Source organism: Rattus rattus, chromosome 1 (genome assembly GCF_011064425.1).
Source record: "Rattus rattus isolate New Zealand chromosome 1, Rrattus_CSIRO_v1, whole genome shotgun sequence".
Taxonomy (NCBI): Eukaryota; Metazoa; Chordata; class Mammalia; order Rodentia; family Muridae; genus Rattus; species Rattus rattus.
Genome location: NC_046154.1, coordinates 152,074,905 through 152,102,242, shown reverse-complemented (window position 1 = coordinate 152,102,242; position 27,338 = coordinate 152,074,905). Strand labels below are relative to the sequence as shown.

General features: G+C 37.5%; 1 pseudogene; it reads right to left on the bottom strand.

The window, feature by feature from the left end:
* The window catches only part of LOC116905791, a 114,123-nt pseudogene extending 96,446 nt beyond the window's left edge, over positions 1 to 17,677 (bottom strand).
* Between the last annotated feature and the right edge of the window lie 9,661 nt (positions 17,678 to 27,338).

The following is a 27,338-nucleotide window of genomic DNA, read 5'->3' as shown; positions in this document are numbered from 1 at the left end:
TGACCAAGTTTAGAGCACCAAGAATGCAGGGAATGAATTTTTCTCTATGACTGGACATCAAATACCATCTTTGTGTTGTTGATTACCTCCATAACAACCATACCACTAATGCACCACTAGATACTTTTGACCAGTTAGCACACTATTGTAGCATATAGGTTCCATAGCTGAGAAAGATGATTTATGCCTTTATTTCCCAGCATCCTGCATAGCACTTTCCAGCATTATGAAACTAGCCAACATGGAAGAAGCTCTTAGCTTAATTCTAGCTTGATTTCATTACTATTAGTATAAATTATAAGATATTTTTAATGTCAGAGGCTTTACAAGCTATTTTTGTGATCAAAACAAGTGTAGTGCTCATTACCATTTTTTATGGACATGCTCTTTTCTGTAGGCTCACAAAAACTGGATAGGTTTCATTATTTCCATTTTAGAGTTGATATGAAACTCCATTATTCCACAGATCAAATAACCAATACTTACAAAAAGTAAATGCTTTTATTTATATTTTATTCACCTCAGAAGAGTAGCCATTTTGATATATAAATTTTATATTTATTTGATATATGTATTTTTAAGAGGATGGTAAAATATAAGTATTCTCTGATTTTGATCTATGGAAATGGATTGATGGTGTAAACTGAGCTCTATGTCACTGGCATTTAATATGCTCTGTGCCTATGGTGAATCATTGGGTACTATATAATAGATAGATAGATAGACAGACAGTCAAATATATAGAGGTAGAGAACTAGAGAGATAGATAGCAATAGTGGCACAAATAACATGGGAATAACCAATCACTTCCTGATTGAATTTAAGGCCAGCTTTATCAATTGAAATTCATACTTACCCTCATTCTTAGTGCCAAGAATCTGTGGCTAAATATGTCATAGTTCTTAAAGGAGAATTGACCATCTAAATCACATGCCATTTCCCTAAGGCTCAGGGGTTATTACCAAAGGGGGTCGGGCATATAAGATCCATAGGTAGTGAATGGTTACAGGTAAACAGTGTTTTCTGGATATAGCAGGGAAGCCGCTCTTCCTAATTAACAGTAGTTGAGATAGCATGCACAATGTCTGTGAAGGATCTGGGCAAACCAAATTTGAGCATGAAGAGTAGCTGTTCTACCCTCAGTTATAAAGCTTCGTTAGTTGATAGCAAACCAACTTTGTTAATAGAGGGAAAATCGATTTTTGCTAAGTGTACAACCCCTAGTGGGTTAAGTAGCCTCCACTGAAGAACACAAACCCAAAAGGATATGAATAGCACAAAGTATACTTGATGGGTTAAAAGAAGAAAGAAGGATACAAATTTTGGTGAGTAGGGAAAAGGAGATACAAATGGGAGGAGTAGGCAGAGGGGTAAATATGATGAGACATGTTGTATAAAAATTTCAAAGAATAAAAACATGAGAAAAATGTCAAAACAGAAACTGTGAACAGTTTACCTAAGAACATATGGGCAACAAAAATGAAAAATTATTGTAAGTTACCAGTACTATAAGTTAATTTTAATTCTTTAAAAAGTCAATTGGTATATTTTTTTCAAAGTTTGCCTAAATAATCAGTACTTGTAAACATGAAGGTTTGGATTTGTGTTAATGTATTGTCACACTTGCTGACAATGTTTTTTTAATTGTAATAATTTATACTTGCATACTCAGTTAACATACAATCAAACATATCACATCACATGTAAATATAACCCATGTACAGGATCATATCATATGTTCCACAGCACATTACACTGAACACTTGGAAACATTTTGATGTAGATTCAATTTTGTCTGTGTTTAGTTTTATTTGTAAAAAATTTCCAATTTACTGTAAGCCCAGTGTTCCTTTCTTTTTCTTTTTTTCTTTTTCCCCCCATCTTTATTAAATTGAGTATTTCTAATTTACATTTCAAATGTTATTCCCTTTCGAGGTTTCCAGGCCAACATCCACCTAAACCTTCCCACTCCCCTTCTATATGGGTGTTCCCCTCCCCATCCACCCCCATTACTGCCCTCCCCTCAACAATCATGTTCACTGGGGGTCCAGCCTTGGCAGGACCAAGGCTTTCCCCTTCCACTGATGCCCTTACTAGGCTATTCATTGTTACCTATGCAGTTGGAGCCCAGGGTCAGTCCATGTATAATCTTTGGGCAGTGGCTTAGTCCCTGGAAGCTCTGGTTGGTTGGCATTGTTGTTCATATGGCATCTCAAGCCCCTTCAAGCTCTTCAGTTCTTTCTCTGATTCCTTCAACGGGGGTCCCGTTCTCAGTTCAGTAGTTTGCTGCTGGCATTCACCTTTGTATTTGCCTTATTCTGGCTGTGTCTCTCAGGAGAGATCTACATCCGGTTCCTGTCAGCTTGCACTTCTTTGCTTCATCAATCTTATCTAGTTTGGTGGCTGTATATGTATGGGCCACATGTGGGGCAGCCTCTGAATGGGTGTTCCTTCAGTTTCTGATCCAAATTAAGCCTCCATATACCCTCCTCAGAAAATTTTCTCCAGTGCCCATGTGTTCAAGATTCTTCCCCAACTTTTCTTCTATCAGTTTGAGTGTATCTTGTTTGATATGGAGGTCCTTGATCCACTTGGACTTAGGCTTTGCTATTTGTTATTCCAGATGAATTTAGAAATTGTTCTATCTAACTCTATGAAGAATTGGATTGGAATTTTGATGGGGATTGCATCGAATCTGTAGATCGCTTTTGGTAAAATGGCCATTTTTACTATATTAATCCTGCCAATCCATGATCATGGGAGATCTTTCCATCTTCTGAGATCTTCTTCAATGTCTTTCTTCAGAGGCTTGAAGTTCTTGTCATACAGTTGTTTCATTTGCTTGGTTAAAGTTACACCGAGGTATTTTATATTACTTGAGACTATTATGAAGGGTGTCGTTTCCCTAAGTACTTTCTCGGCTTGTTTCTCTTTTGTGTAGAGGAAGGCTACTGATTTATTTGAGTTAATTTTGTACCCAGCCACTTTGTTGAAGGTGTTTATCAGGTTTAGTATAGTTCTCTGGTGGAACTTTTGGGATCACTTAAATATACTATGATATAATCTGCAAATAGTGATATATTGACTTCTTCCTTTCCAATCTGTATCACTTTGATCTCCTTTTGTTGTCTGATTGCTCTAGCTAGGACTACGAGAAATATATTGAATAAGTAGGGAGTGGGCAGCCTTGTCTAGTCACTGATTTTAGTGGGATTGCTACAATTTCTCTGCATTTAGTTTAATGTTAGCTACTGGTTTGCTGTATATGGCTTTTACTATGTTTAGGTATAGGTCTTGAATTCCTATTATTTCCAGGACTTTTATCAGGAAGGGGTATTGAATTTTGTCAAATGCTTTCTCAGTATCTAATGAAATGATCTTGTACTTTTTATCTTTCAGTTTGTTGAAATAGTGGATTACATTGATGGTTTTCCATATTAAACCACCCCTGCATACCTGGAATGAAGCCTACTTGATCATGATGGATGATTGTTTTTATGTGCAAGATGTTTGGTTTGCAAGAATTTTATTGAGTATTTTTGCATCGATATTCATAAGGGAAATTGGCCTGAAGTTCTCTTTCTTTGTTGGGCCTTTGTGTGGTTTAGGTATAAGCGTAACTGTGGATTCATAGAAGGAATTCGGTAGCGCTCCATCTGTTTCAATTTTGTGGAATAGCTTGGATAGTATTGGTATGAGGTCTTCTATGAAGGTCTGATAGAATTCTGTACTGAACCCATCTGGACCTGGCTCTTTTTGTTTGGGAGACTTTTAATGACTGCTTCTATTTCTTTAGTAGTTATGGGGTTGTTTAAATGGTTTATCTGTTCCTGATTTAACTTCAGTACCTGGTATCTGTCTAGGAAATTGTCCATTTCCTGCAGATTTTCAAGTTTTGTTGAATATAAGCTTTTGTAGTAAGATCTGATGATTTTTTGAATTTCCTCTGAATCTGTTGTTATGACTCCCTTTGCATTTCCGATTTTGTTAATTTGGACACACTCCTTGTGTCCACTGGGTAGTCTGACTAAGGGTTTATCTATCTTGTTGATTTTCTCAAAGAATCAGCTTTTGGTTCTGTTGATTCTTTGTATAGTCCTTTTTGTTTCTACTTGGTTGATTTCAGCTCTGAGTTTGATTATTTCCTGCCTTCTACTCCTCCTTGGTATATTTGCTTCTTTTTGTTTTAGAGCTTTTAGGTGTGCTATTAAGCTGCTAATATATGCTCTCTCTTGTTTCTTTCTGCAGGCACTCAGAGCTATGAGTTTTCCTCTTAGCATAGCTTTCATTGTGTCCCATAAGTTTGGGTATGTTGTACCTTCATTTTCATTAAATTCTAAGAAGTCTTTAATTTCTTTCTTTATTTCTTCCTTGACCATGTTATCACTAAGTAGAATATTGTTCAACTTCCATGTGTATGTGGGCATTCTTTCCTTATTGTTATGGAAGACCAGCTTTAACCCATGGTGGTCTGATAGGACGCATGGGATTATTTCTATCTTTCAGTGTGTGTTGAGGCCTGTTTTGTACCTGATTATATGGTCAATTTTGGAGAAAGTACCATGAGGTGGTGAGAAGAAGGTATATCCTTTTGTTTTAGGATAGAATGTACTATAAATATCTGTTAAGTTCATAACTTCTGTTAGTCTGTCTATGTCTCTGTTTAATTTCTGTTTCCATGATCTGTCCATTGGTGAGAATTGGGTGCTGAAATCTCCTACTATTATTGTGAGAGGTGCAATGTGTGCTTTGAGCTTTAGCAAAGTTTCTTTTATGTACCTAGGTACCCTTGTATTTGGGGAATAGATATTTAAGATTGAGAGTTCATCTTGGTGGATTTTTCCTTTGATGAATATGAAGTGTCCTTCCTTATCTTTTTTGGTGCCTTTTGGTAGAAAATCGACTTTATTCAATATTAGAATGGCTGCTCCAGCTTGCTGCTTTAGACCATTTGCTTGGAAAGTTGTTTTCCCGCCTTTTACTCTGAGGTAGTGTCTGTCTTTGTCTCTGAGGTGTGTTTCCTGTAGGCAACAAAATGCTGGATCCTCATTGCGTATCCAGTTTGTTAATCTGTGTCTTTTTATTGGGGAATTGAGTCCATTGATGTTGAGAGATATTAAGGAATAGTGATTGTTGCTTCCTGTTATCTTCATATTTGGAGGTGAGATTATGTTTGTGTGCTTGTCTTCTCTTTGTTTTGTTGCAAAACGATTAGTTTCTTGCTTTTTCTACACTGTAGCTTGCCTCCTTGTGTTAGGCTTTACCATTTATTATCTTTTGTTGGGCTGGATGTGTAGAAAGATATTATGTAAATTTGGTTTCATCGTGGAATATCTTGCTTTCTCCATCTATATTAATTGAGAGTTTTGCTGGATACAGCAACCTGGGCTGGCATTTGTATTCTCTTAGGGTCTGTATGACATCTGTCCAGGATCTTCTGGCTTTCACAGTCTCTTGTGAGAAGTCCGGTATGATTCTGATAGGTCTGCCTTTATGTGTTACTTGAAATTTTTTCCTTACTGTTTTTAATATTCTTTCTTTGTTTTGAGCATTTGGTGTTTTGACTATTATGTGACAGGAGTTTCTTTTCTGGTCCAATCTATTTGGAGTTCTTTAGGCTTCTTATATGTTTATGGGCATCTCTTTCTTTAGGTTAGGGAAGTTTACTTCTATGATTTCGCTGAGATATTTACTGGTCCTTTGAGTTGGGAGTCTTCATTCTCTTCTATACCAATTATCCTTAGGTTTGATCTTCTCATTGTGTCCTGGATTTCCTGTATGTTTTGGACCAGTAGTTTTTTCCGTTTTACATTATCTTTGACAGTTGTGTCAATAATTTCTATGGAATCTTCTGCTTCTGAGATTCTCTCTGCTATCTCTTGTATTCTGTTGGTGATGCTTGTATCTAAGGCTCCTTGTCTCTTCCTTTGGTTTTCTATATCCAGGGTTGTCTCCCTTTGTGCTTTCTTTATTGCTTCTATTTCCATTTTCAATTCCTTCACCTGTTTGATTGTGTTTTCCTGTAATGTGTTCCCTTTCTAAGAGCTTCTATTTGTTTACTTGTGTTTTCCTGCATTTCTCTAAGGGAGTTCTTTATGTCTTTCTTGAAGTCCTCCATCATCATGATCAAATGTGATTTTAAATCTAGATCTTGCTTTTCTGATGTGTTTGGATATTCAGTGTTCACTTTGGTGAGAGAATTGGGCTCTGATGATGCCATGTAGTCTTGGTTTCTGTTCCTTGGGTTCCTGCGCTTGCCTCTCGCCATCAGATTGTCTCTAGTGTTACTTTGTTCTGCTATTTCTGACAGTGGCTCGACTGTCCTATATGCCTGTGTGTCAGAAGTGCTGTAGACCTGTTTTCCTATTTTCTTTCAGCCAGTTATGGGAACAGAGTGTTCTGCTTTCAAGCGTGTAGTCGTTCCTGTCCACTGGCTTTCAGCTGTTCCTGTGGGCCTGATTCCTGAGTTCACCAGGCAGATCACTTGGCGCAGAAAAGTTGGTCTTACCTCTGGTCTCAGGCCTGAAGTCGCTCCTCGGGGCTCGGTTTCACTTCTCAGTGAGGGCAGCAACCAGAAGGGTCTGCCCCTACTTCTGGGTCCCTGTGCACAGGATACCCTGATGGCGCTTGGTGTTTTCCTCTAGAGTCAGAAATGTGGGCAGAGAGTAGTCTACTCTAGTTTCCCAGGCGTGTCTGCCCCTCTGAAGGTCTAGCTCTCTCTCCCATTGGATTTGGGTGCAGGGAGCTGTTTGACCAGATCCATTCAGATCTGGGCTATGCTGACAATTTTAATCAAGCATTGGCTTTAATTTTAATACCTTATGTATACATGTGAGATATCAGAGCAAACAAATAGAATAGCACTCATCTACTTCTCTTCAGCACAAGTCCTTATTCCACCAAGCATCTCTCTCAAGATGATATCAGGACATGATCCCCAACCCTAGTTTGCCTAAATAGTAAAGCATATGGCTTTTCATAATTGCCTGTGTGGAGTTAACTGTCTTCCAGGTGCTCATGCCAGAAAACATTCAGCAGCATTCTTGGATCAGGTTTCCCTAAACCTTGTCCAAATTAAGTACCCTGGCACTTTGCCTGATGAATGTTTACTCTTTTGAAAATATTGGACCTCTTAAATGACACAAAACACAAGGAGTATGGATATTTTTGTGTGCTCTACCTTTATATTGTTAAATTTGTTTGTTCTGATTTGAACTTTGGTTGTAGAGCACCATCTTTTTATTTTTATTATTTCGAAAAATATAGTTATATGGCATTGGTTTGTGCTATCTATTAGAACTTATTTCTCATCACATATCATATTAGTTGGAGCAGTTTCAGTAATTGTAGGGAGAGTGAAATGTGGAATAATATATGTACTATTCCTTCAACTTTATTCATAAAACATGATCAGCTTCATATTAGTTTTTCTAAAATACTTTAAGAATCTTTGTAACTTGTTTGAATTACAAAAGCGAAGATAATTATCTATTCCAAAAATTGTGTTCCTGGAACAGCCTTAGAAGCTACAAGAAGCAAGCACAGAGGAGAAGCCAGTGTTTCTTCCGTATTATCTCCAGTATAGAGAAAAATCGAGTTATATTTAGTTAAGACAGCACAAGCTTTAGCATCAAGCTGTGAAGAACGCTTAATAGAACAAGCAATTATAAGATCATAGGACAGTGGCCAGTAATTCAGTGTGCTCAGGCTGTTGACTTCACTGACATTATCGCTTCAGTTACATCATGATATCAGTGACCAATCCTTGACCGCAATGCTGAGTTCATACTTCTCTTTTAAAAGAAATTTAATCTGAACTTAGACTTAAATCCAGAACTTTGTACATGTTAAAGAAGTGCTCTGCTAGTGAACTAGACTTAGCTGTTCCTTTATGAGTACATATTCTGCCTTCCAGACAGTAAAAAACACACCCAACATTTGACATTAATTCAGAGGATAGGACAGCTTTGACATTAACATAATAGTTCAAGAATGATTTTTAATATGAGTTCAGAATTAAAAGATTTAAACAAATATGTTTCATCACATCTTAATGTTTGAGAAGGAACACTTCAAGGTTTAAGTAATCTTTATAAACAGAAGTAAAATTTTCACAGCAAAAAAGATCCTTTGAAATGTCCTGATACAGTATCAATATTGAGAATATTTTCCCCACTGAACTTTGTATAAGTTATATAACAATGGCCCTGTACATGTATTGTCGATATAATGAGATAATTGGTTGCAGTCCTGAATTTCAAGGTTAGGACATTATTGCTAAAGACATCAAATGCTTTGGATACCAGACATGTGGGAATCATTCTGGCCCTCACTAAAAGAATCTTTAGTTTGAGCCTGCAAACTACAATAATATCAAGAGGAAAAGATATATTCAAGGGTTTAATAGGGGTAACAGTAGCCACCTAGTTGTACTTAAGGCCCATTCAGTAGGTGGGCCTATAAACTATCTATAGTCATATAAACTAGCAATTGTGTCTGGTGTCTGGTAACTCATAGAACCCAGAGGAAAACTTATTCCTGACCCCTCTAATTCAAATTCATAGGTAAGTGTAGTCTCACTCATCATCAAAGAAGCTTCTTTTTCAACAAATTCTGGCTTATCCATAGTCGCAAGTAGCCAAAATGTGAAGAATAAATGATTGTGGAGACCCATTTGCAATTGGTATATCAACAGCACAATCTGTATTCCTAAAGCTCGTGGAACATCATTGGTAAGGGGTGGCAAGTTTGTAACAGCCAGAGAACTAGGGCACTTGCTGCAAGATAGTTTCTAATAAACATGACAAGGATGCTACACTCATGCAATCTCCACAGTCTGGCTGCCTAAATCAGACCCATATAATGACCACACCAGTTGACATGCCAAAAGGGATAAGGGGAATTTAACAAGACCCTACCCTTACTTGAAGAACTACCTATAATCACTGGCTACTGAGAGAGGGAGAATCAGATTTTTGCAGAGATAAGACTTTTGAATGAATGAACGAATGGCTTCATTCTCAGTACTCCAGTCTTTGACTTATCATTAAGTACTGTTTCAGGGATGATGACCCTGAATCATGTAGTGTGGTCTCCTGAGCTTATATCTCAATGGAAGCCTCTATGACTCAAAAATTCTTGCATTCTGTTTTGTATACTATATTGTATGCCCAATGGTAAGGTCATCCACTGGCAAGATCTATTTGTGTAGTCTCTTTGTGCCTTCTAACTTAAGTAGGAGAAAATGAGCAATTTATAGAATTAATTCTCAAATAAAGTCTTTGAGACAAATTTACACTTTTTTTATCTTGATACATGCAATGCTTAGAGTTTGACTGATTTCTGAGATGTAAGTCTTGCTTCTTTTTTATAGTATTGATACAGATAATTTGCCTTATTTTTATTGATGCTATTTACTACTTCCACCTTGATTTCATTTTTAAAAATGTTCCTTTTCTGGAGGTACTAAACAGTTTTCAAGTATTCTTACTCTGCTCTTCTTTGCTCTGGCCCCCATGTAACTTTGATGGTCACCAGCAACATCTAGGCTGGTGTCTACATTCTATGATTTCTTAAAATCTTCCTGCTAAACAAACAACTCCTTTCCTATTAACTTCATCCTGCAATCATGTACCAGGTCGTAGAGAAAATCCTTCCTGTGGTTTTGGAACAGCCATCTCTAATCCTCCTTCTGAAGCTCATTAACATAGCTTTTTCTGTCCACATTTCTCTTTGAATCCTTCTCTGAGCCCTCAGCAGAGTCCCTCATTAAGCTCTGCTTACATCAGAATTCTCAGTTTTTGTCTCATTCTTGTTTCATGTGCTCTTCCAAGCCTTCCCTGAATCTTTTCATAACTAGCTTCTAAAAGCTTTGTACATCTCCAAATATATTCCAGAAATGACCCACTTTTCAGTATCAATACTCTAAGTTGGATTTCCATTATTCTAACAAATATTTAAGATAATCAACAGCCTTCCCTACCCACTCCAAAATGACAATTTGTATAAATCTTTTGCCTCACCTTTGGAAATTCTAACCCACTAAGAGCTGACTTCAGAATTTGTAGTAGATGGCAAAGTATGGCAACTGCATGTGGTGAGCAAATCCCCTGCAGCATAGATAGGAAGTAACAGTGAGAAAGGAAGGAACTAAGATGTTAAAACATTCTGAATTTATTTGTGGGTTCCCTCTCCCACGTATTTCCATTAAGTCTTCCTATATATTCCTTAATTTCTACCATTCTTTTCTGTTCAACAAATACCCCAGTATTTCTTATACAAATGATCTGATTGAGATATATTCTCTAAGTTTTATCTGCAAATTTCTTCCTTTATCCTTTTATTACCAGCACTGGGGATTGTACTTAAGACCCTTACCATTAACAGAGAGAGAAGGGAGAGGGAGAGGAAAAGAGAGAGGAGGAGGGAAGAAAAAATGTGACATGTGGTACATAGATGATAATAGATTAGATAGATGAGAGAGAGAGAGAGAGAGAGAGAGAGAGAGAGAGAAGATAGAGAGAGAGAGGGGGAGCAGGGGAGAGAGAAAGAGGAGAGAATGTTTTCCAAGTTGTATTTACCAATTCTCAAGCCTCAGTCTACTGTGTAACTGGAATGTACAGGCCTAAGCCATCACACCAAGCTGCTTCATATTTTTAAAGAAGAAAGTTCCTAGGTACAGTATTCTTGGTTGGCAATAGATTTAATATTGTTTTCCTTCAGTACTTTTAACATGTTTATTCTCTTCTGGTTGATAAGGCTTCATTGAGAAGTGTTCCATCAATCCTGTGTGGACATGTGTGTGCATGCTTTGTCCCCCTACAGTGTCCTGTGAAAATTTTTCTTGAACTTTTAAAAGCATGGCACAGACTTAGTTAAGTTTGACTAGCTATTGTAACCTCATGTCCGCTGGATATGTGAACACTACATGCTTGGTCATGAAAATTTTGTCATTCACTCATTGAATACACTTTCCATTTAATAAGTTCAACTTTCTCTCAAGTCAAATAACCTGAATATGACTATCACTGCATAGGTCCCATAGCTTTCTCACTCTTTTCTTCTCCTCTTTTTCTTGCTACTGTGAACTTTCATACATCCTGAGTTTGAAGTCATTAACTGTTACTTCCGGTTTCATTTGCCCTGACAGTGATGCCTTTTGTTGCTTTTATAAACTTCCTTGAAGTTCTTTGCAGCTCACCATCATCTGGTCGGTATTGCTTCAGTTTCTCTGGTAATTGTCTTTGAGAGTATTGATTCTGATTTAACTTGAAGCTTGAAGCTCCTTGAGCTTCCTTGCTAGATGTTTTATATTCTTCATCTCAGAGTTCATTATTCTCTGGTGATTTTCTGTCACCTTAGTTTGAATATTGCAGCAATGTCGTGGTTTTGTAAAAACCATCAAAATGTTTTACTCCCTGAATTTAGGGTTGGTCAGGCTGAAGAGTGATAGGATGATTGACTGGCCCTCAATTATTGCATAACATGTCCCAATCTGGCCTTGAACTTGTTGAGTCCATCAGCACTTTGCCTGCCTTATGGCTTAGTAAAAACGGTGAGGAAGAGGTTGGCCATGTTGAAAATTTGCCATCTTTATTACATAGCCACAGCCCCTCTCCCTATCTGTCTGCTTACCAAGCAGTCTGCCTAACTCCTAGTCTCTCACAACTCTCAACAAATGAGATGGTTAAATGCCATGGTGGCTAAGGTGAGGTAGAGTTGCTGCAGGCAGCCCCATGGTTGTCAAGGCTCAGATTAAGTTTGAACAGAATTCAAACACAGTTTCAAGGATTTTCACATTTTTTTTTTGGATACTCCAAATCCCTTGCTGTTGATGCTGATGATAAAGACCAGAACACACACATGACCCACTGGCTTGCAGTTGGAGGTGTGACTGTGGTATTAAAACCAAGCACGCTGATCACTTCTGTGGATCTCTTATCCCTTGTGAAGGTAGTCTTGAGTATGAGTATTACAGTTAGATATGGCTATATAAAGATGGCTGATGAAGGTTTTATTCAGCTGTCAATTTGATCTACCGATGAACTTTTGTTTTCTAAACCAATACTTTTGATATCATAAAAAATAATCTTGGGGGCTGAAGAGATAGTTTGATTCCCAACCACACAGTCACTGACATGGTGACTCACAGAAACAAGGGAGATGATGCACTCTCTTGGCCTCTATGGGCACTGAGAGATTAAATGTCTATAAATAGAAAAGTATATTTTTACTTAAGATCATGATTTAAAAAATACTTCCAAAATGCCTTAAATTTGTAAATATCTTTATATATTAACAAGTGACTTTTAAATCACTTGTCTATATAATTTGATAGCTTGTTAGAGTGAGCATTAATATTATTATAATAATTTTACAGGTAAGAAAATTAATTGTGGATGAGTTAGCTATTAAAAACTCCATACATAATATAGCTGTACTTAAATTTTTATTACTTCATTAAAACTATTTAGCAGGTCATGTATACTACCATGAATATCAGTCAGAGAACATAAAAATTTATGGTGAGCCCTTAAATTGTAACAGTGAAATCAGTAAACATTCTGAATTCTGTAGATGGTGTCCGTAGCATATTACTTTGTTAAAAAAATGACCAAATTATTAAGCCTCTGAATTCCTTGATAGCTGTGTATTAAAAATTATATATAAGTATATATCGATTGTAATAATTTTCAACATATACTTAAAAATAGTATCAAACATATATATTGTTTTCCTTTCAAAAATCAATGATATTTTAATATTAAAATGTCTAACTATTTTAAGTTGATGTTCAGACTAAAAAGAATACTGTTGGATTTTAAGGAAAGCAAAGGACTACCTTACATTTTTAATTTCATTTTTATTTAATAGAGAAAGTAGAAGCTTTCCTTATGCATTTTAACTGTACTTAGCTTTGGTTAGTTTCCATCCCAGAAGCTCCTTTCCTCCCATATCCTAACTCCCTTGCCCCTTCTTGTACCTCCTCTACCTTCAATATCCTTCCCATCTTCACGCCAAATATATTCTAACATCCTCACTAGGCCCATTCTTTAGGCTCATGTTTCCCCTCTAATGTACCTCATTCTAGTTTCTACCACCAATACTTCCACATAAATACACAAATGTAGAAACCTAGTAGTTCATAAAATATTAATGTATTACATATATACATATAATATATAAGACATGCATATAATATATGTATAATGTATACATATATTAAAGAGAATTGAAGTAAAGTTGTCCTAATGGAGCAACAGTCTCCCTAATAGATAGCATAGGCTTAAAAAATGGACAGCTCAGGTCCAGGAATGGGTTAACTCTTAGCCATTAAGGTCACACCAAACATTACAAGCTTGACAGTGAAACTCTACTTCAGAAGACACCACGTACCTGAGTCATAGAATTCAGGTCATGTAGAAATTAATCAATATCGACCAGAGGTATTATATTGGTACCGGTTAGTTTTCTTAGTGGTAGAAAATCTATGTTTACAATGCAACCAGAGGAGAAAGTAATAATCATCAGTTAACCAAACAGAAATCCCGTGAGCTACAACACCAAATAGCCTGTCAAGAGATGCCCTTTGTGGCAATAATTAACACAAATGTCATGGAGTAGTCAATTTTTGACTGGCTTTAAGGCCCACAGTCACAATATGTAACCTATAAAACAGGACACTATGTTAGGTCGATATCAAATGTGTTAATTTGGAAGAAGTTGGGGAAGAAGTGTGAATATGATTAGAATACATTTTATACAATACTCAAAGAATTAAGATATACAAAGGAAAGAAGATGAGTTAAAAGCTAGAAGCTACAATCCACGTCCAAGAGAAAGTGTGCTTGCTGCCTGCATTTCTGAGTCTAGGTTACCTCATACCACACCATTTTCTAGTTCTGTGTGGTTTCTTATAAATTTCATAATTTCCTTTTCATAGCTTGATAAAATGCCATTATATAGATATACAGCCCTCTCATTATATAACTTACCTGTTGATATATATCTAGGCTGATTCTACTCCCTTGCCCATTGAAGAAGGCAAGAATAAACAAGTGTCTCTACTATGGGATGTGGAGACTTTGAGGGGTGCAGCTGGGTTATAGGGCATATCTAATTATAGTTTTGTGAGAAATGCCCACTGTGGTTTTTACAGTGATCATAGCATTTTACATTCCCACCAGCAGAGGAGAAGAATCCCTTTCCTCACATAATCACCAATGATCCTTGACATTTTTTATGTTTTTGATGGTTGTATGATGACAGGTAAGATAGACTTTAGAAGTAGTTTTGACTAGCATTTCCCAGGTTGCTAAGTATTTTGAATCCTTATCAAAATATTTATTATCATTTCTGTTATTTTCTTTTAAGAACCTTCTTTTTGGTTCATCAGTCCACTTACTGATTGACAGATATTCATGTTTATACTTAATTTTTGTAATTCTATATGTATTCTAGATAATAACCCAATATCTGAAATATAGCTAGCAAAGATTTTTCTCCCATTCTATGGACTTTCTGGGGTCTTTTCCTACTGATGATTTGTTTTCCTGTGCTGAGGCTTTGAATTTATGCAGTCCCTTATATCCTGGGACTATTTCGTAGTCTATTGTGGTTATTCAGAAAGATATTGCCCATGCCTTGTGCTGAACCATTTTTGTAAATCATATATTATCGTGTCTGGTTTTAAAACAAAGACTCATTCCATTTAGAGTGAGAAAAATACAGGTTGCGAGTCCAACTCCAGAAGAGTTGTCTGAGAGAAGAATCGTGCTTTTGAGAATCCTGGTTCAGCCACTGTTCCTCTTTCATGAGTACTTCATGCTAGACAGAAGTCATTCCTTTGTAATTGACCTTCCCACCTAGTCTTTTCCCTGCTGTCTCACTGTACCATCTTGATTGTTAAAGTCTTGGCAAAGTAAACCCTTCTTCTGATACAACTCCATTGTACTTTCTCAGTGTCCTCTACTATTCTTATAAACATTGCTTTAATTTTTCTACTAGACTATGGGGAACATTTACTGAGCAACTCTATCATTAATGTCTATGTTAATATAATTCCATACAGTGTCTGGTGAAGATACATGTAATAATAAGTTAATTCCTCCAATTGTTAAGTGTAGTATTTCAACACCTTCTCCAAGAATACAAATTTCTTTAGTTGTGCCTAGGTCTGCCTTGATATGTACAAAGTATAGAAAACAGTTTTATTTCTTCTTTACAACTTTCTTTGTTTTGCCATTTCGAAAACTAGAAGAAAAGCAAGATGGGGAAGTGTTTCAAGCACACATATTGAATCCCCAAAGTCTATATTACAAGCCCAATGTGATGGCACGTGGTTGTATTCTCAGGACTAATAATGAAGAGATGAGTGGACCGCAGGGGTTCATTGCTCGGCCAGCTTAACCTAGTTGGAGAGTTTCAATCCAATGAAATACTCTAGCTCCAATACCAAACTGGACAGTGTCATAAGAATGAGACCAATGATAGCTGAGCTTTATTCTTAGCATTAACATGCCTTCAAACTTTCATACATATACACACGCACACACACACACACACACACACACACACACACACACACACTCTCTCTCTCTCTCTCTCTCTCTCTCTCATGGAGGGGAAGAGGGAGAGAAAGGGGGGACCTAAGAGAGAGGGGAGGCGAGAGAGAGATTTAATCATGGAACTAGAATTCTGAGAGTGTGCTGGGTACTTCCATTATCATAATAAAGGTGGGGCAATGAATATACATCATAACTACACATTTAATCACAATGAAAACAGTTTTACAGACTGCTTGAGAAAACATAAACATAACTATTACAGGGATAAGGTAAGAAGGAAACTATTAACAAAATACTCAGTTCACACACACACACACACACACACACACACACATGTATGTATATGGCACCAGGACTAAGTTTGGTGGCACTTGACACCAAACTCCAGCCAGCCATCTGGAGGCTGAGACATGTGAATTTCTGAGTTTGAAGGAAGAAAAATCAAAAGAAAGAAGAAAAGGGAAGAAGATAGCTATCAATCCTTTGGAGATCCTCCTTAGCCTCCTGGCAAGCAATATGGCCTTTCCCATCTGTGACATCCACATTTTCCCACGCACACTTATGGTAAAACTGCTGACCCACTGGCTGGTTTTATTAGTGCTCTGCTGGTCTCTTCTGAGGAAAGGGTGGTATTAAGGGTCTGGTATTTACCAAGGAATTGTAGCGATTTCACCTGTAGTTCTCGTTAAAGAATCATCTCTATCCTTCAAAATCTGACTCGAGAGTTCTGCCTGTGTCTCTGCAGCCTGCCTGCTTCTGGATGCTTAACAGAATATTGTTTTTAGTTTAGACATTTCATTCTCTGCATTTGTATAATGAACATAATTATAGAAACTCTTAGGATCGGGTGAGAATTTAATGAGATAAAGGATCTTCACAGGGTCCTTTAACTGAACATATTCTACCCAATCTTCTCTCTCCTGAATCTGTTCCTCTTCTATTTTTAATTTCCCATTTTCCTTGCAAATTGGGACAGGATTTTTCTTCCCTTTTGTCTTAGCAATGTTTAAATCGACCATTCATTTTTGTTGCTGCGGCCCTGGTCATTTACACAAGCTTACAGCTCTACAAAGCAATGACATTCCTTCAGGGGAAACTCATTCTTTTCAGTGTATGCAGCCAAAGGAAGAAGTTACATACAAATGAACCAACTTTGTTCTAAAAGTTCTATTTTATTTCTGTTTTTTGAGCCCAGCCCAATGACTGCGCTCACAGGCACAAATAGCAATGGTGAATTTTTGGCATTCTTTTAAAATGACAACTATCATCATGACACTTTATAACTAACAACATCTACATTTGACTTAGCTGAGCATGGCAGGTAGGGAGAATTCAACTGACCCCCTCTATAAAACAGATTTGCCTCTGTGTAAAGAGACACCATGACCAAGGCAACTCTTATAAAGGACACTTAATTGGGGATGGCTTACAGTATAATTGGGGTTGGTTTACTAGCTCAAAGATTCAGTCCCTTAATATCGTGGCAGAAAACACAGCAGCGTCCAGGCATACATGGTACTGTCGAAAGAGACAAGGCTTTGGCATCTTGATCTGAAAGCAGTCATGAGAGGACTGTCCTAGGAGGAGGGGCCTCAAAGCCCACCCCTACAGTGACACACTTTCTCCAACAAGGCCACACCTCCTAAGAGTGCTATTCCTGGGGCCAAGCATATTCAAACCGCCATTTTCTACTCCCTGGACCTCATAGGCTTGCTCAACCACATGAGTCTATGAAGGCTATAACTAGCCATGGCTAATATATTTAGTGCTACTTCAAAGTTCCCATAGTCTTTAGCAGTCTCAATAATGTTAAAGATCCACAGTTCAAAATCTCTTCCAAGATTCATGCAATCTCTTAACTGTAATCCCCTAAGAAATCAAAGTAAAAAAGCAGATCACATAGGATACACATTACCATGCCAAAGCATCATGATGAGGAAATCCTGGACGAAAGCAAGACAGAAAAGGAGCTGGGCAAACTCCCAACTCTCCATCTCCATGTCTGTGTCAAAGCATTCTTCAGATCTCCAGCTTCTTTCATCGTTGTTGACTTTGTTGACAGTGTGCTGATTCCACTCTCTATTAGCAGCTTTCCGCAGCAGGTATCTCATGACTCTGGTATTGCTAACATCTTAGTGTATCCAAGGCAACTTTAACTTTCAACTTTTTTGTTCCAATGTCAGAGATGCACACATAATCTTCTGGGCTGCTTCAAAGAGCTAGCAGCTTCTCTAGCTCTATCCGTTGTAGCACTCTAGGCTCTGGATGACTCCACTCCTCTGCTGTTGGTGTTCTTGGTGATCATTCCATAGTACTGGCATCTCCAATTTGCTGTAGTTTTACACAGCAACTGGGCTTTACCAATTGCCTCTTGTAGGCTTTCTGCATGGTGACACGCCTCAACTCCCCTGCATAACCCCTTCATGCCTGGGCCTTCAACTGCAACTCAGGCTGAACCTCACCAATGGCCTTCCCTGGCTTCTTCCAGTACCAAGCCTCAGCTGCTCTCCATAACCCCTTCCTCCTGCCAATACCAGCACCACCTAAGTGACTCTTAAGCATTGCCAAGTCCAGCTGCAGCACAAGGTACAACCTTGGCTATCTCTGGAACACAACTTCTTTGTTCTGTCAGAAAACACATCCCAAAAGATTTCACCCCAGCAATGCTGGTCTCTTCTTAATCACTGCTCATTTCTTAGCTCCATTCAACCAATTGTCCCAGTAGTCCCTTCTATTCTTGACTCTAAAGCCAGAGCCACTTAACCGAAGCTGCAGAATTTGGCTACTTGCTGGAGCTTGAATATGGCCCACTTGTTCCATTACATTATCACTGGCTTTCTTTTTTCCAACTCCTTCACTGCCTAAGCTTAGCTGTCTTGAAACTTGCTCTGTAGATTAACCTTGAACCACATGTTCTGTGCAAAGCTGGTATTAAAGGCAACTACCCTGACCACCTGAACTTACTCTGTTCCAGGCTGATTTAACTCAGAGATCTGCTTGCCTCTCTCTCCTGGGATTAAAGGTGTGCATCAGCATGCCTGGACCTAAGCTTTTCATTGTAGGTCTCTTAATCACATTGGAAATCTAAATTAGCCATAACAATCCATCCCTTCTCAATTCCACAGGTAGCCATATCTCCTTATATCCATATAAAAACAATAACAGGTCAATTGGATATAACTTGAAATGTTTAGCTTTTTTGAATACTGAGATCACCACTGTTCCATTTAATATTTTTAAACTCTGGCTTTAGTTTTTCCAATCCTTCAACCATATATTTTATTTCCTTTCTAAGCTTGCATAAGCTTGATCAAACACTGAGCCAAAAAAAAAACTTAGTTCAAAGTCTATGCTCTTTGTCCAGAATTAATATAAAACTACATGGTTCTCAGGCCCACCCTTCAGACAAGGACAAAAAGCAGCAACATTCATCACTAAAACATTATAAGAATCATCTCCAGAGTTCAAATCACCCACACCACCAATGTCTTTGATATTTCTACTAGGATGGCCCATTAAGTCTTACTTAATGCATTCCATGACTTCTTAAATCCAAGTCGCCAAATCCACATTCTTCTAAACAAAACATGTTCAGACTTATTACAGCAATACCCCATTCCAGGTACCAATTTATGTCTTAGTTAGAATTTCCATTTCAGTGAAGAATCACAATAACAAAGGCAACCCCTGTAAAGGACAGCATTCAGTTGGAAATAGCTTACAGGTTCAGAGGTTTAGTCCATTATCATCATGGCAACAGCAGGCAGACATTGCTGCAGAAGGAGACAAGAGTTCTACTTCTTGATCTGAAAGCAGGCAGAAGACTGTTGCCCAGGTAGTTAGGAAGAGAGTCTCAAAGCCCACCCCAACAGTGACACACTTCCTCCAACAAGGCCACATCTTTTCTCAGACTTCAAGGAAACAAGTATTTCTGCCCAACCCTCTCCTGCAGTAGCCTTGACATTACTATGGACCAGTGAAATACAGTTCATGTATTTCTCAAATGCCCTGTTTATGTGTTTCTCCTCTTCCTCTAAACTTATCCAGTGCCTCAAAATGATTCAGTCATATCTTCACTTTCAAGGAAGTACTTATTGGGTCAGCGGCTCAGGGGTATTCATTATGAACATATTCTTTATCCCCAGTGTACATATTATAGATCATTGAAAAACCTATGTGGTGTTTATTGAAAAGTTGTGGAGGGCAGATGGAGTGCTATGCAACAGGTAGGAAGGAGAAGACCGAGCCCAGGATGAACAGGTTCCAGCCTGATTGGGTGTGAATGCTTAGTACCAGAGAGGCTGGAGAAGAGAAAACCTTCTTTGGGAGTCTTAGTCATAACCTCTTTTAAGTGAAGGCCTTCCCTGCAGCAATCTTTAATGAAGCAGCTCTTTGGGACCACCCTTACTTGTTCATATTACTTCATTTGGTGCTGAATATAAATACACACACTTTATTGGGGTGAACCAGGAATTCTATATCTTTTGGGGGAAGAAATACCAAGGAAGGGAAGGTCATTGGCTGAAGGCTTAGGGTATTAAAATGCCTCATTAGCATGTGGAAGCAGTCTAGGTGTTATGCTAGCTGACTGAGTGCCCATGTTCCTCTCAGTGGGGTGTTGTGATTACATGTTCCAGAGAGGCTCAACTTCTGCCATTCTTAGGACTCTGAGATTACTGGGGTCTAAGATCACTCAACCTTACCAGTTCTTATGCCTGTCTCATAGCACAGTCCCACATGCCCTACAGATAATGATTACTATACTGTTCAAATAAACAGAAGGAGAGTTGGTGCTGTATGTTAGGATATAGTATCCATCTTCTAATCCTACATTTTGAGGAGGGCTATGATGGATTCTCTGAGGCAATCTGGCTACTTAAGTTATCCAAATTGGCAAGTGTAATTCATCAAGTGAACAACTGAAGAAAATGCCTCTGACTTCTAGGCACATGCAGAGACAGATGCGTGTACACCCAGATACACATGTGGACACACACTTATATATACATTCCATACAATATGATTAGGTGGGCACACACATATATATATATACATTCCATATAATATGATTAGGTGGGCACACACTTATATATACATTCCATACAATATGATTAGGTGGGCACACACTTATATATACATTCCATACAATATGATTAGGTCACTAGGGTAGAACCTCAGGAATGTGATTAGTCCTCTTATGAAAGATGCTTTAGACGTTGCTTGACTTTTCATCTGCAGTCCATCCCAGCCTGAATACAGGAGAAACAGGAAATGTCTTCCTCTGGATTTCTGGACTTCTCCAGGACTAGGAGAAATTTATTTCTAAAACACACTAGTTTACAATGGCATTTTGTCAGAGCAGCCTCTGTGAACTAATACTCTATTTAATAGTTTATATCAGTTGTCAAATTGATAGAATCTGAGGTCACACTGGAGACAAGTCTCTGGGCTTGTCTGTAAGGCATTTGAGAGATTAGGTTAAATAAAGTGGGTAGACCTACCCTGTTGGCAGCTCCAATCTCTGAGTAGATGAAAGGACGAAAGTTGAGTAGGCACAAGCACCAATCACTCTGGTTCCAGACTGTGAACACAATACAAACAGCTGCCTCCTCAAGCTCCTAAGGCTGTGACTTCCACACCGTGATGGTCTGTATGCTCACACTCTAAGCAAACACAAATCCTCACTCTCATAAGTGTATGTCTTGATAGGGATTTTGTCACAGCGTGACAAATTAACTGCTACTGTGTGTATGTGCATGTGTGTGTGTGTTTGTGTGTGTGTGTGTGTGTGTGTGTGTGTGCATGCATGTCTGTGTGTCTGTGTGTGGTGTTAAAAGAACCTAAACGCATGGTTTTCTTTAGTGAGTTCAGTCAAAATTGTTCCAAGGCCACGATTTACAGATACTTTAATTCAGGCATGAAATTTATGTGCTATGTATATAACTCTTTAAATTACCACTCAGATTATTTTTGTAGTTCAGAAAAAATGTATATGTATTATAACAGGAAATAAAACAGAAAGAGATTCTGGTTTAGGTCATGAAAAAATGAATACCGAAATCAACAAAAAGTATGGAATTAAATTCTCAGTATATTTTAAGTCTCTGATTATAATATACATGTAATATGATTTTTATTTATTATATTATATATGTGATTTTAGTTAGCATGTGGCTATTTATGGAAATATTTTTAATATATTTTGCATATGCAGAAGCATATTTATACTTCTAAAGAAAGAAAGAGAGTGACTCTTTTGGGGTGTATAGGGCTGTGTGGCATTGCAGAAGTGATGAACATACCCATAGGCTCATTTTTATTGTTTTGCATTATATTCATGCCTATTTCATCTTAACTTCTTATGGAATTCATTTTGCACACATGAACAAATGAGAAAGAACACATTATCAAATATTATACTTTGTACTTGAGTCATTCTTCTTTTGGTAATCATAAAAAGACCAGAAGTATGAAAAAATTACATATTCTAATTTAAAAATATGTAGTAATATAATATGTAGCAATAAAAGGACTTCAACCATATAGTGTTATTCTTTTAGGAGAGACAGAGTAAGACTAAAAGTCACACAAATAAACTATTTAGCATATATTTGTTTTTGAAACAGTGTTTAATATAGCTCATTCCATTCTTGAATTCATCCTGTAGCACAAACAGATCTAGAATTCTGTTCCTCTTGCTGTCAGTTCTGGAGTGCTGATTTGACAGACTTTCTCCAGCATGCCTGGTTAATTTGCACACTTGTAAATGGTAATCCCATGATCAGATTTCTAACATCTTAATTTTTTATAGTCTAAAAAAAAACCTGACTGCTTAGTCTAGAAAGGTGTTCCCAACACTCGATTCTATTTCTCTTTTCTTTTACAAATACCAAAACACAACATAGTAGCAAGACATTTCTTGGATGCCATGTTACATTTAAGATCACAGGATCCTAAGATAAATAAATACAGCTAAAATAGTATAATTTACTGATGCACATGACAATGCTGCTCCCATACTTTTGGGTCTGTCAGTAAATGAAAGGTGATTTCAATGGCTATAGAGAATGCTCAGTGCTTAAGAACACTTGCTGCACTTCTACAGAACCCAAGTTTAAGACTTGAGCACCCACATCAAATCGCTTACACCTACTAGTAACTCTGACTCTGAGAATCCAATGTCCTTTTGACCTCTCTGGCCCCCTTAGGCAAATGCACTCACCTGTGCATATGGTGTACACACGAGCGAGCATGCGTACACACACACAAACACACACACACACACACATTTAAATACTTTAAAATCTTTTAAGATGTGACTTATAAATACATTACTATAATTAATTTTGCCTTATAACATTCTAAATATTACACACACCAACAAGCCATTGCAATGTTTCCTTCTCGCTTAAGTATTTTATTGTAAAACCAAAAGGGGCACAAGGCACAAAATTATATTTTGATTGCAATTCTCTCCATTTCAAGACAAGGCGATGGCCTCTGGCTCAACACCTCTGTTGAACGAAAGTGGTAAGTGCATTAGTTTCCCAGTCAGTTCAGTTGTTCCCTTTAATAAAAATTAATGTGGAATGCTATTTGCAAGACGCCTCAGATGCAAATATGAATGCATGTGTATTGTTTTTTTGACCATCATTTCCAAAGCATTTTTAAGTCCATTGGTACAGTTTAAACCTGCTGCAGTCCATATCTGCATGCTTCAAAAAAAGATACTTAGAAAAACAAACCAGCAGCCCTGAATTCTCTGATTTTACTTAATGGTATTGTTGCTATAGTTACAGCTGAAATCTTACATAAAGCAAATTACTTATTGATGGAGGGATGCTGGGTAGCACGGCACAGCTCCTTTGCTGTTTCTTTATTATCGCCTTCATTTCCTGCTCCCTCTTAAAATTAATGGATTCTTACAGTCTTGTTTTGTTTTGAACAAGCTTTGATGATTTAATGTTAGAATAAATGCATTTTACTAACAAGTACACCTGACAATTGAATATGTTGAATATGGTGTGTTCAGCATAGTTATTTTTGATATACTTCTTATTTGTTAGAATTTTCTCTACTTGGATATACATTTTTGTATTCTAATAACTCAGGATAAAGAAGTAAATGAGAGTGTGGATATTTTCATAATATGGAGGCTTCTGATTTTGATATATTTAATAATAACTGGATAAGATTTTTATTGCTTGTTCCACTAGCGCTAATAAGACTATCCTCAAAATAAAACATTATAGTCTATGGAATGCATAAAGGCAAATAAACATATAATTGAGAACCTCGAAATCTATGCCTGTAGTTTGCAAATGTCTCCATAAGCATCTGTACTTGTCAGAGGTGAGATTGATAGTAAAGTCATTATTAGAAATGTCTTTAGAAAATATATTGTCTGTGCTAAATATAAATTTCCTGCCATATGCCAACATTGTTACCCCTCAAATTTATGACTTCTTTAAATTAGTTGACATATATTATAATGCCTAAGACTTAGATATGATATATGTACATAATGCTTCAATGTATAAATAGAACCTATTCAGTTTGTTTAATGCTACCTATATGCATACAGTTTCAGAGCTGACCCCTTCATTTTGAATAATCAAATAGGAGGATCCTCCTTAGGGAGGATTGTTTCTCACACTTCAACAATTAGTGGCCTGTAGCTCTTCGTCTATGGGTGAGGTCCTGCAAGGTTTCCCACTTCCATTTTAGCATGTCTATTGGTATAGTACTTGTTCAAATCTTCTTGAAGTATCGAGGTGAAGCTTCCCTTTTGTTTCTAGGAGACACAATTTTACAGCGGATTCCCTGGTTTTCTTGATTGTAAAACACCATCGATATTATACAATATATTTGAATTTTATTCTTTTCCTTTCCCCAACTCCTTATAAATCCTTCTCAACCTCTCTATCCACCCAATTCCATGTACTTTGTCTCTTTTTAAAACAAGCAAATAATGCAATTTGTACTGACCAACTATTCCTGAAGAAGGGGAGACTGTCTGTCCTACAGTGTGGTTGATAAACCCAGTGTCACTCCACTGAAGAAAACAGAATTTCCTCATCCCAGCGTCTACACATCCTGAACAACTTCTTGGATAAGTGTAGGAACTTATGCCTACTTCCGTTCACCTGTGTTGGGATTTTGTCTGACTTCAGCTTGTGCGGGTCTTGTGAATGTTGATATATTCCATGTGAATCGATAGATGTATCTGCCATGGTGTGTCTGGAAAAAGTTTCCTTGGAATCATCCACCACTGTGGCTCTAACAATCTTTCCTCTCCCTCTTCTGCCTATGTCTCTGAGCCCTGACTTCAGAAGTATGATACAGATACTGTATATAGGGCTGGACATTTAGAAGTTTCATTCTCTGAACATTGCCCATCTGAAGCTTTCAGTGTTAATTACTGTAAAAAGAAGCTTCTCTGATGAGAGTTGAGAAGCGCACATATCTATGGGTATCTATTTGCTATGGTGACTTAATAGAAAAGTCATAGTAGACTCTACCCTGAGAGCTCATGACCTTCCTAGCCTCGGGTTCTTGGCCTCATCGATACTCAGATAGAGAACCTAATTGTGGAGTGTGACATAAATTGAACCAAAGAGTGATGGTTTCCTTACTGTAGCATGTGTTTCACTCTTGTGCCAGTGTATGTGGCGGTCAGGGAGCTGTTGTAGGTTTCAGGTTTCCATTGTCGTAGGTTTGTATCTTGCTGTTGTCTCGTAGAGATGCACAGCCATCTGTCTGTGTGGAACAACAGGCACCACCGCATTTTACCTTTACCCATGTACCTACTATAGATTGGGGGAAAGAATTATTTTATTTGACATAATGGATTAGATGCATTCACTATATGGTGTTAACCCTCTTACCTAAATTTTAAAGTTATGAAAATATTGAGTATGCTGTCTCCCAAATACTAATGTGCTTCATTTTCTCAAGATATTTCCTTTTAAGAAAAGTCATGTGCTCTGTGGTATTCACCATACACCCAGTATACGACAACTAAGTAAGAGTAATTTCTCAAAAAACAATTAGAATTTTACAACAGACGAAACTTCCCAATGGACTGGGAACTATATTATTGCTAGATTAAAAGTCCCCGGCTTATGTATATTGGGAAATGGCCTGATGAAAATGCCTAATGCACACCTGCATGGGATTTTTAGCATCCTTGTGACAACACAGCCCTGAGAAGTTGCTATTTTTGTCTGTTTTTTATTTGAAATGTCAAGCTCAAAATATGAATAATGAAAATATCTCAATCAAGTAATGGTTTTTGAAACCACAGTACAGATCAAGACTGCTGTTCAGTAGGTACTGTTGGTGACTTTGGTGACCATTCAGCATGGAACTGAAGACACTCACTATTGGGCAAGTGATCAAGGTAGTTTCTTTCCCATGTCTTGTGGACCTGGTTGTTATGTAAAACTATAGTTCACACCAGAGATGCTTTCACAAGAACTTAATAGAGATGGACATTAATGTATTGCTAGGACGTGGTGGCATATATCTCTAATCGCAGCACTCAGGAGGCAGATGAAGGTGGATCTCTGAGTCCAAGGTCAACCTAGTCTACATAGAGAGTTCTAGGTCAGCCAGAGCTACATTGAAAGAAACAATGAAGGAATCAAGGAAGGAAAACAAAGGGGAAAAAAGAAAAATTGATAATGAAGAATTATCATCACACACACACCAAAAGCAAAGGAACCCAAATATATCTTAATGCTTTACATACAGGCTTAATTGAACGTGACAGTTGGTGTTCATCTATGTACTTTAGGTAAGAAATAAAGGATCCGTAACCCTATACAGCTTACAAAAATAGTCAAATATATTAAACACCATTTTAAAAATCTCTAAAAGAAATAGAAAACAGGGGATGAATTAAAACTTTTCTCTAATAGTATTCTATAGCTGTGAGTGATTTTTCGGTAAGGTATTTAAACCACGGAGCTGCAGAGGAGAGCCAGTTGAAAAGCAATTTGAAATTGTTATGTGGAGACAATTCAACGTAAGAAAACAGGCAGTCTTATTTATAGGATCCTCCCACCTTCTTTCTTGCATAATAAATACACATTAAATGGTAATAATTAGAAAGAAGTGATATGTACAGCCTTTATCTCTTACATTAAGATAGATATGGAGGACAAAAGATAAACTTTAAAAAGGAGGTCTGCCACTAGCCTAGTACCTGCCTCCCGGGTGAACCGTTTTCATGTGTTCTTTTCCGAGAGTAGTTTTCAGGCCTGAGCTTGCAAAACCGTGAGCCGGCAGATTCTCAAAATGGTGGGTCCTCTTTTCTTCACTCAGGATTCTGCTAAAATCGTCCCGTGGGAAACCGTGTGGCTGAGTGCAGCCTAAAGTGATCTCTGAAGGCAGATACAACCTGTTCTGCTTTGAGCAGCAGCCACACAAGGAAAACTTTTCAATCTGAAAATCAGAATACATTTTGGAAAAACGTGCCTAGCAATTTGAGCTCTGACTCCACCCTACTGAACTGATGAATACAAGTGATTAGTATTAAAAATGGAATTGTTTATTAATTAGAAAGAAAACGAGAGAATCACATGCAAGTGACTCTCGGAAACTGTGCAACTCAGTGGAATTTTATTTGGTTAACACAAAGAAAGTTGGTAAACTGAATTCAAGTAAACTTTGTATAATTTTGCACAAAATACAATTATATTTGAGTAAATTCATGATGGAAATGCTAAGTCTGACGATACGAGGTGAAAATCAAATTTCTTCTAAGTT